Genomic DNA, 14,100 nt, shown 5'->3' on the forward strand with positions numbered 1-14,100 from the left:
GTTTCTTTTCAAATCATTATTATTTTAACACTGACAGCAATATCATGCTCAAAAGGAGATAGAAGCTCAGTATCATATCTCTGAACTACAAAATTAGTCGCCCAACTCCTGAAAAACGTTTCGATATGTGGAAAAAATTACTGCCAAAAGGAGTGCTGTATTGCCTTAACTGTGCATTAATTGCAAAGGCATTTTAGGCGAGACGTGTTTTTGGCTCCGCAGAAATGTTAGGAAACAAAATAGTGCATATGGTGATCCGAAAGCAAGCAAAGGATTCTCAAAAGGTCATCTCATCCGCAAGGAGTGACAGCTTTATGCATATTTTATTGTAGTAATTTTTTCGAAAATGGTGTTTGAATTGCCTCTTCGCTTACTAGACCATAATAAGCAATTTTTTGTGTATTGAAATTGATGATAAGAACTTTGATAATTTTCAGTTTTAGCACCTTGCCACACAATTTATCAAACAATCGATCGAATCGATTTTGATTACTACGGAACATAGTTTGTGTCAATTGACTAACACGAAGCTACAAGCCCCTAGACCTTTTCGTTTTCTTGGAACGGTTTAATAAAACTATATTATGCGAATAAATCAGAATTTATTTTAAAGAAATATCAGTACAGGCGTTGGGGGGTGAAGCCAGAAACCATCAAAATGGCCTTGGAAAATTCTTTTTAGGCAGATTAGTCTTCTGTATGGCCAGTAAAAACCATCATTTGAGTGAAGTGGTATTTGTTTAATTTTTTATTTATATTCTTATCAGTTCTTACTGACTAAAATGATAGTTCAGACTTAAATTATAAAGCCGAGCTTAAAAATAAACAAAATACTGTAATTGCCGCGTACACTTCTGCTAAGTTCCTCCTCCTATTTGTGCCTTACGTCTTAGTGTTGTTCCATAAAATTGAGTTTAGTGAGTTATAAAAGGCAGTTTTGGCATAAAAAAATGTCGCACAATTGAATTCGACACCTCGTTGACTCTACGAAGTGAGTGCACAAGGGAGCTTTCCCGGTCGTGAGATTCTAAAAAAAAACGAAGAATAATCAAAGGGATCGCTCTTTTTGTTGAAAAGAAAAATTGGCGAAAAATATTTAACGGCTCTTTTTGAAATAAACCTGCCTATATCTCACCCTTTAATTTAATGCTACGAGTAATGGTGTTCACCTGTCCCAGTGAAATCAACATTCAAAACAAAAATCAAGTGAACCTAATGTACATACGAGTATCACACGTGTTGAGTGCCGCTGTGCGCTAATATAATCAAATTGTTAATCAGCCACATCGAATCGACAGCCAACGCTTGGGGCAAACAGAAAATGACGACAACAGAAAAAACACATATGTATATGTGTGCATTAGGGGGCCTCACCAAAATAAAATTGCCAGTTTTCCAGAGGAATTTTTTATATTTTTCGACTTTCGTAGATAAAAAACGATATAGTTTTTCCAACGAAATAAAAAAGTATTTTCAATTGTTCTAGTATCGCCAAAATATTTCGGAAAATATTAAGATTTAACGATTAACATGTTTTATAAATAAAATCATAAAATCCAAAAATGGAGTTTTTTGAAAATGAAATTAAAAGATGCAAAAGACGAACTTTTATAAACATAATAATAAAGTTATGACCTACAAAACCCGAGATTTTGTATAATAAATAAAAAAATATAAATAAAATTTTAAAATCCAAAACTCGAGTGTTTAAAAAAAAATTATAAATAAAATCATAAAATCCAAAAATGGAATTTTTTAAAAATAAAATTATAAAATCAAAAAAACAAATAAATTATAAAAAAAATTATAAAACTCAAAAATCAAATTTTTTATAAATAAAATCATAAAGCTATAAAATATAAAACTCCAGATTTTGTAAATAAAAAAATATAAATTAAATTAAAAAATCCAAAACTCGAAATTTTTATACAAAAAAATTATAAAATCCATAAATCCATTTTTTATAAATAAAAAAATATGAATAAAATTATAAAATCCCAAAGTCGTGTTTTTTATAAATAAAATCCGCAAATTCATTTTTTTAAATAACCAAATTATAATTTTTAATATAAAAATCGAGTTTTTATAAATAAAATTATAAAATCCAAAAGTTCCGCTTTTTATAAATTAAATTATAAAATCCAAAACCCGAGGTTTTCATAAAAAAAATTATAAAATCTACAAATCCATTTTTTTAAATATAAAAGTAGAACTTTTATAAATAAAATTATAAAATTCAAAAGTTGCGTTTTTTATAAATAGAACTATAAAATCCAAAAATCCAGTTTTTTATAAATAAATTTATAAAATCCAAAGGTCATGTTTCAAAAAAATAAAATTTTAAAATCCAAAAGTCCAGTCTTTTTTAAATAAAATTAAATAATCCAAAAAACGAGTTTTTATACAATAAATAAAATTATAAAACCCAAAAGTCAATTTTTTATAACTAAAATTATAAAATTATAAAATCTTAAAACCGCTTTTTTATTTATGAAAATTATAAAATCCAAATGACGAGTTTTTTATAACTAAAATTATTTTATCCAAAAATTGAGTTTTATAAAAATAAAATTAAAAAATTTAAAAGACGATTTTTTTTAAATAATATTATTCCAAAAGACGATTTTTTATAAATAGAATTATAAAATCCAAAAGTCGCACCCTTTATAAATAAAATTATTAGATAAAAAATCCTGAATTAGAATTATTATATAACTAAATTAAATTTGATTTCGCAAAATTGATTTTTGTATAAAAACAAAATAAAATTGTAAAATCCTAAATATGAATTTTTTGTAATCAAAATTACAATATAAAATCCAAAAGTGTAGTTTTTATAAGTAAAATTAAAAACTCCAAAAGGCGAAGTTTTTATAAAAAATTATAAAATCCAAAAATCGAGTTTTTTATAAATAAAACTAATTTCTAAAATACTTAGTCCCAAAAATCATTACAGATAATAAAAAAATTTATCTTAAAAGGTCTGTATAAAAATATGTAAAACACTGTTCAATGGAATCAAAATATTGAGAATTTTGTAGGTACTTTCAAATCAGGCCGGTTCACGTAAACGAAATGTTTTGCCGGAAGTCTTAAATTACAATAAACTTTTTAGTTCCGTTGGAAAAACTCAACCGTGTTTTTTACACCTACCCTAATATAAATACAATACTTATTACATATATAATATAAAGCAGCTACAGATAAATATTGCATGGAATGCAGGCGATCATCTGTGCACCTGCACGCTGACACTGACTCGGCAACTTGTTGCCAACAAACAAATGAGCAACAAAATTCGCAAATAACAGCAATTCAGGAATCACAACAGCAACAACAACACCAACTATTCACACTTCCATCGAACTGCCCGCGCAAAGCAAATCCATTCAGCCATTCAACCACTCATTCATTCATTCACGCATTCATTCATTCCTCGTGGCTTAGCTGCCGAATTGATGGCGATGCAACAAATTACTAATGGCAACATGTTGCCATAATGACCCTGAATGAGTGTGTGTGTACACATATATGGATATTTGTATTTAGTGCAAACTCACGCTGCTCACCGTTGCCGGCTGCGCCACTACATACTTACAGGTGCATGCACTACTGCAACATTAGTACGATCAGCGTGGATGCTGTAATTGTTATTGCTACAATTGTGGTTGCACTTCTATTGGAGCGATGCGCAATTACCTTGGAATGCTGATGAAGTATTTAATCAAAGCAAAATAATCGCAGCTCTCATAAGCGCCTGTTTGTAGGTATGTGTGTGCGTTAGTATGTGTATTTATGTACAGCTATTAAACAAAAATCCAACAGAGCAACAATTTTTAGAAAAAAAAGACAAAAAAACCAATAGCTATTGCAGTTACAGCAACAACCATGACAACAACACCTTTAACAATGGACTGACCAGTTATTTGTTCTCGTATTTGGCGTTTCCTGCCGCAGTCTGTGGCAAAGCCAAAGTTAACGTCAAAAGCGTCGAACGAATAGTAGCGGATAAACGTGTAAAAAAGTCAATCAACCGTTTCACCGACGTCTGGTGTGTTCAATGTAGTTACTATAGTTTTTTATTTTGTTTTGTTTTATTTATTTATTTATTTTTTGAATTTTGTGTTTTGTGTTGTTTGATTTGTTTTTGTATTTTGAATTTTTTTTTTCGTATTTTTCTTTTCGTTGTGAATTAACTTGCTATGCCAGCATTGTGATTAGCATAATGAAATGCTTTGCTGTACACTAGCGCTAATTAGAGTGCTCCACCTTCACGGGCGCAAAAACAAAAGCTTTAAAAGTGCACATGTATTAGTATGTGGCAACACACAAATGTAATACATACCAGCAACCATTTGGGTTCCAAATGAACGAACAAGTCAAGTGATCCAAGTACTTTGGAGAGTGTCGTAATTTTTTTCTGAAAATTTGTTTATTTGTATTCTTGTGTAGAAGTGAATTAAAGATATTTAAAAAAAGCAGTAATAAATTTGGAGTTTACTCAATGTAGAAAATTTTGGTACGGTGTTTTTTAAAGTGAAATACCTGCAGTGCCTTCAAACATTTTTAATTTTTTAAGGTAAAATATACTTAAAAAAATTTTTTTTGCTGATAAAAAGTTTATTTTTTGGTAAAACTTTAATTTTTCGTTACAAATTTTTGTTAAAAAATTAATTTTTTTGTTAAGTATTTTTCTTCCAAATTGTTTGTCTCTTTTTTAGACAAATTTAATTATTTGTTAAAAAAAATGTTTTTTTTAAAGAAAAGATTTTTCTTGTAAAAAAATTGCTTTTTGTTTAACATTTTTGGGAAATTTTTTTTATCACATCTGAAAAAGCCCCCCTCCGTTATTTTTCTATGATTTATTCGTTTTTTTTTTTTAATTAAAATATAATTTAAAAAATTTGTAATTTTAATTTTTTGTTAAAAACTTTAATTTTCCTATTAAAAATTTTCGTTAACAATTAAATTTTTCAACAACAAAAAACTCTTTAAGAAAACTCTTAAAATATTTTTGTTGTTATGAATTTTCGTAAATAATTTTAAGTTCCTGTTAAAAAATTAACTATTGTTTTTGTTTAAATAAATAAATAATTTAATTTTTTGCGAAAATTTTTTTATCACATTTTTAAAACACCCCCTCAGATTTCTTCTTATTTTTCTGATTAATAGCTAAGCCTATGATCGGCAATTCCTACAAGTTTCATAGTGGGAGTCCCGCAAATTCTTGATTTATATTCAAATACGTACGGGAAATCAATGGAAACACAGTACAAAATACTGCTGTAACGAAGCGCTAACATACATCGTCATATGTTAAGAATATTAAATCCCTAGGAAAAAACAACGGTTTCCCAAAAATTTTCAGCAAAAAGAATTGTATTTTTTCCAAAATCAAACTTTTTAAAAAGGTTTATTTTAGCTGTAAAAATTAAAAAAAAATTTAATATCGAAAAGGACCGAGGCTATGTCACTTTAAAAGGTTTTTTCAAAAAGTTTCAAACTCAAAAAGTCTTAATTTTTCTTTAAAAAAATTGTCAGTCTGCTTCTTAAATCTACACATTTTCAGAAAAATTTACGGCATTATCCAAAACACATAACACTGCTCGGAGAACTTCCAGGCTACCCTCTAAACATAATTTCACTGATTAGATATTCTAAAATATGAGGATGTTTCACGGACTTGTGGCGTCAGGATTGTGGAAATCTCGCCTATGCAAAGCGATGGGGACATAAAGTGAACTCTTTTTAAGAGCAGCCCGCTTGACCTACGGAACTAATATGGAGTTGATGCCTATTTGAGTTTTTTTAGGAATTACAACTTTCTCAGTAAAACGGGCTATGTTCCCCTCATGAAGAAATTACCAATTCTTATATTAAACGCAAAGGTTATTTATCTAAAGATCGTCTGAGGAAATTTCAGAACGTATGCCTCACTTAAAACAATAATAACTAGCTGATGTAATTATTGGATCCGCACCACAGTACAACCGAAACAAATTTTTCCTTGAAACAAATTTTGCCTAGCCAGTGGGCCTCTAAAGTATAAGAACAATTTTTGTGTGAAGGCTCAAGCCGACTTTAGATTTTCTCTTAGCGACCCCGATTACCACACACGTGCTATCTTTTCAGACAATCAAGCGTAAGTCCAGTCTCTCTGTACCCGCGTCGAAACCACAGAAGAACAATATCAAGATGCAAGCCTCAGATAGGACGAGAAGCTTTGCTTTAATACCTTTGAATGACCCAAACGAATCATTTTATTATCACTACATTTTTAACCCGGGGTTTGCCGCTAAGCAAATACAAACACAAACGGTCGCAACTGGGTAAAAATTACCACATAATATTTAGGTGCATAATTAATTAAATATTTATTTTACTTAGGGAGCGCATCTTTTGTTTCTATGCAGAAAGCTAATTGAAGCGGCAGGTCTCGAAAAAAAAGTTAGAAGTGGTTTTATTACCACTGAAGTATTTTTTACCCAGTAGTGACGAACGCTGGGTTAAGAAAGAAACGCCGTCGCAGTTAAATACTCGCAGTAAAGTTTCTCCTAACCTGCTCACCACAGTCGAATCCATTCCAATATCAAAAGGAAATGACTATGAGACGTCTGAACATAATTTTTGGGAGACTCTGGGTTTTTTAACATTATCTTTTAAAGAAGTCCGCGAAAAGTTTCATGCATTTACACAATGTCTTTTTGTTTGCTACTTTCCTTACGTCTTTTTGACGTTTAAGAGGACACTTTTCTTTGATCATGCGTTTGATGAGCGCTAGCCCAGAGTTCACTTAAATAAAAATACGAAAATGTGAAATGTCAAAAAAACTCCTAGGATTTCGCTGACCGTGCGTGTATGACTACCCTCGACACGCATGACTTTCCACCCAGGGCGAAAAGTCAACGTCTAAATTGGCTGTAAACTAGAGCCGGGGAGAGGGTGCGAATAGCTTAGGCAATCAATTTGTGGGATGCAAAATATCTTCTGGAAGGCCGAATCTCTTTGAATAATGTTTTAGTAGCCGAATAATTACCTAATCAATTTACTACACAGTTCATAAAAATCAAAATAATTTACTTACTAAATTTCACATTTTAAGTAAGTACGTAAACCTTCCAATTTTCTCACTAAGTTTAGAATCGCCAACATTTCAACTATTGGTACTGCTTTCCTTTAGTTTTACTTGAATTTCTTTATTATTAGTAGTTTTTTTCCTCCCATAAATGCATACAATTTTAGTAGAATAATAAGAATTTCAGCACCTTGAAAAATTAAATTACAATCAATTTATGTAACCTAAGTAATGCAGCTAATGTAAAATTTGTGTTTTTTATACACCATCAACTCACAAACAAGCAAACAGACACCCAAATGTGCACTTGTTTCAGCATAGAAATACTTATATGTGAGCATATGGATGCACGTATGCACATGTGGAAATATTGTAGTTGAAGTGCACAGCATCAACGCAACCAGTATGCAACCTGAGCTACAAAACAGCTGCGGCCCTGTTAGTACATATTTCACAGCCGCACAGCCAATATGTGGCAACTCACTCATCGAGGTAAATATGGATGGCTGATTTTTTTATTTTTGAGTTTTGTTTGAAAATAGTTTTCATTTTATTGCTTTTGTACTTAGTCACATTGTTACAGCATTGTTCGCGAGTATATAAATGCATGGTTGAGTATAAGTATACTTATATATAAGTAAATATACAGTCAGCGTCAAAAGAAAGTGTACGCCACATATTGACACGTTTATTGACACATATTGACCTTTTTTTTACAATATAAAACTTTAGTTTATACTGCAACAAAAATTATATAACGCAAAGTTTTTAAACTTTGTACAAAATGTATAAAAATTCGACGAATTTTCGTCAAAAAAATTGCAAACTATTTTATCTGAATTTCCGGAAAAATTTCGAATTGAAATTTCATTTCATTTTTTTTTTAGAAAAGCGCAAGTTTCAATTGCTTCAACAATTAGGTTGATTTTTAGAATTTTTTTAATGATGGTGCTGTGATTTTGCTTTTTACTTTCATGTTATTGGCTTTATTTTCTACTATTGGCTTTTAAATTACTTATACAGCACCAGATTGCAACATAAAAAAATACACCCAAGCTTCGTGCTGATCGAAAACTGCGAAACCAGGTCGATTATGTTGTGATAGATGGAAGACACGCTTCTAGTGTTTTAGATGTACGTACGATCCGAGGACCCAACATCATCTAGGATCATTACCTCGTTGCAGCCAAACTGCGCACTTTCCTCTGTGCAGCGAAAAGTGTACATCTACCTACGCAAAGAATGTTCGACATCGGAAAGTTGCAATCACAACAGGCAGTCAAAAGATTCGTCACTCGACTCTCACCCCTACCCTCACACTGTCCAACACTCTGGTAAACACGAGCACTGGAACAACATTTATTGTACTGCCGCCGAAGAGGAAATTGGATTTCGGCGAACCCGAAAAAACAATTGGTACGATGTGGAATGTCATGCTGCCGCGCAAAGATAGGATGCTACCTATAGAGCGACGCTGCGATCGGACGTAACGCCATGTGATCGCTACCGGGAGCTAAAAAAGGAAGAGAGGGGTATTATCAGAAGGAAGAATCGAGGGGCCGTAATACTTGAGTGCGAGAAGCTTGAAACTCTGGCCAATAAAAACAACGCCCGAAAATTCTACCAGAAAGTTCGGCGGCTTTCAGAAGGTTTCAAGACCGAGACGTTTTTCTGTAAGAACAAAGATGGCGACTAACATTCAGAGCGTGTTTAAATTGTGGAGGAAACACTTCTCCAACTTGTTAAATAGTGAGCTACCTAACCATGGCAAAGTGAGGATAGCGATAACGCGGCTAAAGAACAACAAAGCGGCAAAAGAGCAAAGAGCTATTCATGGCGGCGAGGAGCTGGTAAGGTGTCCGTATCTGCTACTATGCCTACCGATTGGAACTTGAGTGTGCTCTGCCCAATCCAAAAAAAGGGTGATCCTGCAATCTGTGCCAATTATCGCGCGATTAGTCTTCTAAATATCGCCTATAAGCGAGCGTATTGTGTGAAAGGCTGGAGCCCACCATTAACCAATTGATTGGAACTTATCAGTGTGGATTTAGCCCTGCAAATCTGCAATCGACCAGATATTCACAATACGCCAAGTCTTGGCAAATACCCATGAAAGGAGAGTCGCACAGGCACCATTTTTTATAAGAGTGTACAATTGTTGGCGTATGCCGATGATATCGACATCATTGGTACATATCGCTCATTGGCGTTAACAGCCGCACTGTTAATTCTACCTTTCCTTCTGCCTTGGATAAAGAAGCAAAGCGAATGAGCCTGGTGGTGAACGAGGACAAAACGAAGTACCTCCTGTCATCAAACAAACAGTCGGTGCACTCGCGTATCGACACCTACAGATACGTCACTGTTGGCTGTTGTGATTTCGAGGTAGTAAAAGTCTCGTTTATTTAGGAACCGGCATTAACACCTATAACAATGTCGCCTTGAAATCCAACGGAGAATCTGTCTTGCCAAACAGTGATACTTTGGACTAAGTAGGCAATTGAGTAGTTAAGTCCTCTCTCGATGATCAAATTTAACACTCTATAAGGCTCTCATCATGCCCGTCCTAACGTATAGACTGAGTAAACGAAAGTGACCAATTCCATGTACATACAGCGATCGATTTCGGAGATCTAACTTTCATTTTCTCTAGTGAGCACTCAATGTATTCTAAGTGTCGTAATAAATCACTAATTTTCTTTTAATCTACTATCATTTTTTACGCCTTTATCGAATGAGCAAGCAAATAGCTGCAATTTGAGCAATACATTTTTTAATCCACCGACTGCGAAAAAAATAAAAGATACTCACATTTTCATTGATCTAAACTTGTCACCAAAGATAGATGCATGATCTGAAAATGTACTTCTTATTAAAAATTATTGATTTTTTGTTGTAACAGTTAAGCCCACACACACAAGTGCAGCCCACTGATGCACATAAATTTCTGTAAATGCATTCAAACGCAACTTTGACGTTTCGTCTGTCTACATATATAGAGTATGAGTAGGTTTTGACTGCAACAACTTAATGGCACATAACTACCTGGGCCATGGAAAATTCAACGTTCAGTTAAATTAAATTGTTTGACTGCGTAGGAAGTATCTGGGGCTAAGTATATGAAGGTGAATTTTATTAAATTTTAATGTAAATGTTATTTTCATACCAGTGCCTATCAATGGATTGTATCTTTGTTAACTTAACGGTCATCTGTAACAAATTTCAGAAGAGTGGAAGTCATCAAGAAGGTTTTGGGAATAGTTGGCAAAAGGCAGGCCCAAAACCCATATAAATTTTTTTTATTTTTTTATTTAAATAACTCGATTTTAAAATTTTACGGTTACAACTGTAACTGTCTAACTCAGCGTAACTTGGTACATATCGCTCATTTCTTGCACATTTCTTAATCCCAACATGTTCAGAAAAACGGATTTAAAGTTTTTAATTTTTACACAGCATAAAAGGAGGTCCTGCGGTCATTTCTGCCTCCTTCGGTCCCTGTAACTCCGACAAAGTCAACGCTTGCACGCCACGGAGGGTGTATTTTCTCGTTAAGGACTTATACCCAGCCACTTTGGCGTCCTGATTTAAGGCGAACGAGCTGGACCGCCGGAAATTGAGCTTCTGTACCTCATAAGCCGGGTTTGAATTCACTTCAGAAGTTTAATTCGTCCGTTTTAAGTCAGACGTCGGCTTACCCTCAAGTTACTTAGCTTTCTATCTATGGAAGCAGAAGAGTCTGGTTCATAGAACTGCTGGGCCGTGCAGGCCCTCTCGACCACGTCAGAGCGGTTGGCTCGCGAATAGGTGGATCTGGATTATTAACGGTGGCTAGCAGCAACACTTTTCCCCGTTTGTATTTATTGCTACTGGTTCTTTGGCCACCTGCTGATAGCAGAATTAGGTTAGGTTCTATTGGGTCGCCATGGAAAAGAGTTCACTGAGTGGCAATGAAGACGCATTCTTGGGCCTACGAGAGGTTTATACAGTCCTATCTTTATATGTCGTTGAACTATCCCGATCTTTAGCCGAAACTAAACAAACCTAATCTGTCGACATTCTTGAGTAATGGATTTCCCACATTCTTCAAATTGCTTACTAATTTCACAGGAATTTCTGCACGAGCTTCACCTCCTCTTCATCGCTACAGCTCTTACAAATATCATTTTATGGGGCTTTGAATCTAGAGAACAACACAATGCCCGGTTAGCACTCATATTTGTTAACTCGGCTCTTCAGATGACAAAAATTAGGTGAACGGCGCAAAGCTATATTGGTTATATACAGTTATTTTCCTCAAAGTTCTGCCAAAAGTTTATAAAAAATAGCTTCCACCAGCTTAAGCCCGGTTTCTTTGAAATCACCGCCAAATCTTGCATTGCATTTTTAAATAAATAACGAACCCAAGTGAACAACGTCAACACTTTCAAGTCTGTCTTCATTAATACCTCCGATGACAGCGAAACTGTTGCATTCACTTGTCGAGTGGCTTCACAAAATTAACTAAATATTGACCCAGCTACCTAGAAAGTATATTTTTCTCCCTATTAACACAAATAACTCCGCATCATGTGCACGCACACATACACAGGTGCATATAAACAATCAATTGGCATTGTTTGACGCCGACAAGTTGACACACAGAAGCATCATTGACAGCAACGTCAAATAGACAATGGCATGGAAAATAAAAGAAAAAATAACAAACAGAAAAAAAACGAAATCTGAATAATGCAAGTAAAAGTGAAACATTCCACAGAAAGGTAAACGCACACAATGCAAACCACTGAAAGATTCACTGTCATTATGTCGGCAAACATAAATAAAACTTTAAAGGCATTGGAAATCAAAAGAATATACAGTCTACTGTTTGAACTAACTGAGAACTGATACGACAGTCTCCTTCCATATTTCAAATTAAAGTTAGCAAAAGTGGCGACAGCAAGTTAAAGCAAATAGTGATACTAAATATTGAACCTAATTTCGAATGACGCCCCAAGTAAATGTGCCATTAAAATTGGTTTCAAAGATAAAGTTTTTGCTTGCTCTGGCCATATTGTATACAGCTACTAGCAAACTCTGCTTTATAGTGCCTTTAGAAAAGTTATTTTGTATGCTAAGTGAGTAATTTTTTCAAGATTTGACGATTGGCCAATAGCATTTTCTTCACTTCATCAATTTTTTCGTCTGTTGTTGAAGTGCTCGGGCGTCCGGCACGCTTTTCGTCGTTCACATCTTCTCGGCCTTCTAAGAACATTTTGGACCACCGATAAACATTGCTTTGGTCCAAAGTAGGTTCTCCGTATGGCACAGTCAACATTCGGAATGCATCCGCGCACTTAATTTCGTTTTTCACACAAAATTTGACACAGGTTCTTTGATCCATCTTTTTGAATAGGTAAAAATCGAAGACGAGCCGAAACAAGTGCAAGCAAAGCAGCTGTCAACAATTAAGCATGAGTGAGAGACATGATTACCAACATATCGCCACAAAAAAACCGAAATTCGAATACACGTAACCTACTAAAATTCAAAATTCGCGATACTTTTGGAACACACCTTGTATTGGGTTTCAGAAAGGTGTGTGCGCAATTGGTGCCGTATTCCGCATTCGCTAACATAGGAACAGAAACACATCCGAATGCGACTTTCTAAGCAACACTTAGAGCGTTTTCAAAAGGATATAATGGATTTTGTGCACCGATTCCTCACTATGGACGAGACTTAGGTCTACCAACAGGATTCTAAATCAAAGTGGTATGAACCTGGTTCTTCTGCTCCGAAACGAGTTCGTGTCCAGAAATTGGCCAAGAAAGCATCAGTTTTTTGAGACGCGAAAGGAATTTTGTTTGTGGATTACTTGCAAACTGGCAAAACAATAAATTCTGGATACTATTGTAACCTTTCCGACTAACTAACGAAAAAAAATCGTGAAAAAAGAATCAGTTAGCGAAAGAAAAAGTTTATTTTCCATCAGACAAAGCACCGCGAATGAATCCACATAGTTGCCGGATTTGCGAAAACATTTTCCCTACATCCGTAGAATACAAAAATGGTACAAGAAGTGAAGACTATTCACTAATTGAAGGATCGAGATTTATACGATTAAGCACTGAAATAAAACAAAAATTTCATCGAAAAATCTTATATAGAGATGAATCTTATTTTTTATTAAAAACAGTAAAATATGGGATGTTGGATAGCAGCAAACCCAGTGGTGCTTACACATAAATTGGTGGTGTATTTGGATGCGAAATGAAAATTAAAATTTTTGTCATTTTGCGGTCGATTGATTTCGCCATCATTCTATGTGGGAAGACGACATATTTTTGGTCAGAATTGAATAGGCTTCACACCAGAAACACGTTGTAGCACCAATAAGGTCAGCATGAAGGGGAAGTGCGGTAATCGTGTCATCTCGAAAAATGGTCTTCGTTCATGCGATCTTACGCCGTTAAGTTTTTTTCTTAGAGAGTTAAGCGAAGTCATTAGTATGTGCCAATAAGCCAACAACGTTAGAAGAGCTCCGGAATTTAAATTTCTTCGATATATTTTGATTCAGTACTGTACCACTGTTTCTTTATTATAACAGAGGAGAAAAGTTGTCAAAGAAACGCTTGAACAAGATAAAAGAAGTAAAACAATTAAAAGCAAAATGAATGGAACTACACAAAATTGCGAACGAGCGAACAACGCGCAATTGTGATTGACAGCATAATTTATTGTTTAGGGATTTTGATTTGCCATGCCAGAAGCAACAGCCACCGGGAATTGTGATGGACATTCATTTTAACTCACACACATACGTATTTACTCACTTTAGTGATCTTTGTATCACATTTGCGCTCACGCCAAAAGTCACAAATCAGCTGAGCAAATGCCAGTTCAAGTCGCGTAAGCCCCAAAGGAATTAACAAACACCGGCGAGTGAACTTCAAAGAAAGCAGAAAAACTTAAATTAAAATCGCGGGTTGCAGTTGCCAATAGCGATAAAAGCGCGATGTTAAATGATATTTAGCAGTAAG

The sequence above is a fragment of the Anastrepha ludens genome, chromosome 3 (genome assembly GCF_028408465.1).
Source record: "Anastrepha ludens isolate Willacy chromosome 3, idAnaLude1.1, whole genome shotgun sequence".
Classification (NCBI taxonomy): domain Eukaryota; kingdom Metazoa; phylum Arthropoda; class Insecta; order Diptera; family Tephritidae; genus Anastrepha; species Anastrepha ludens.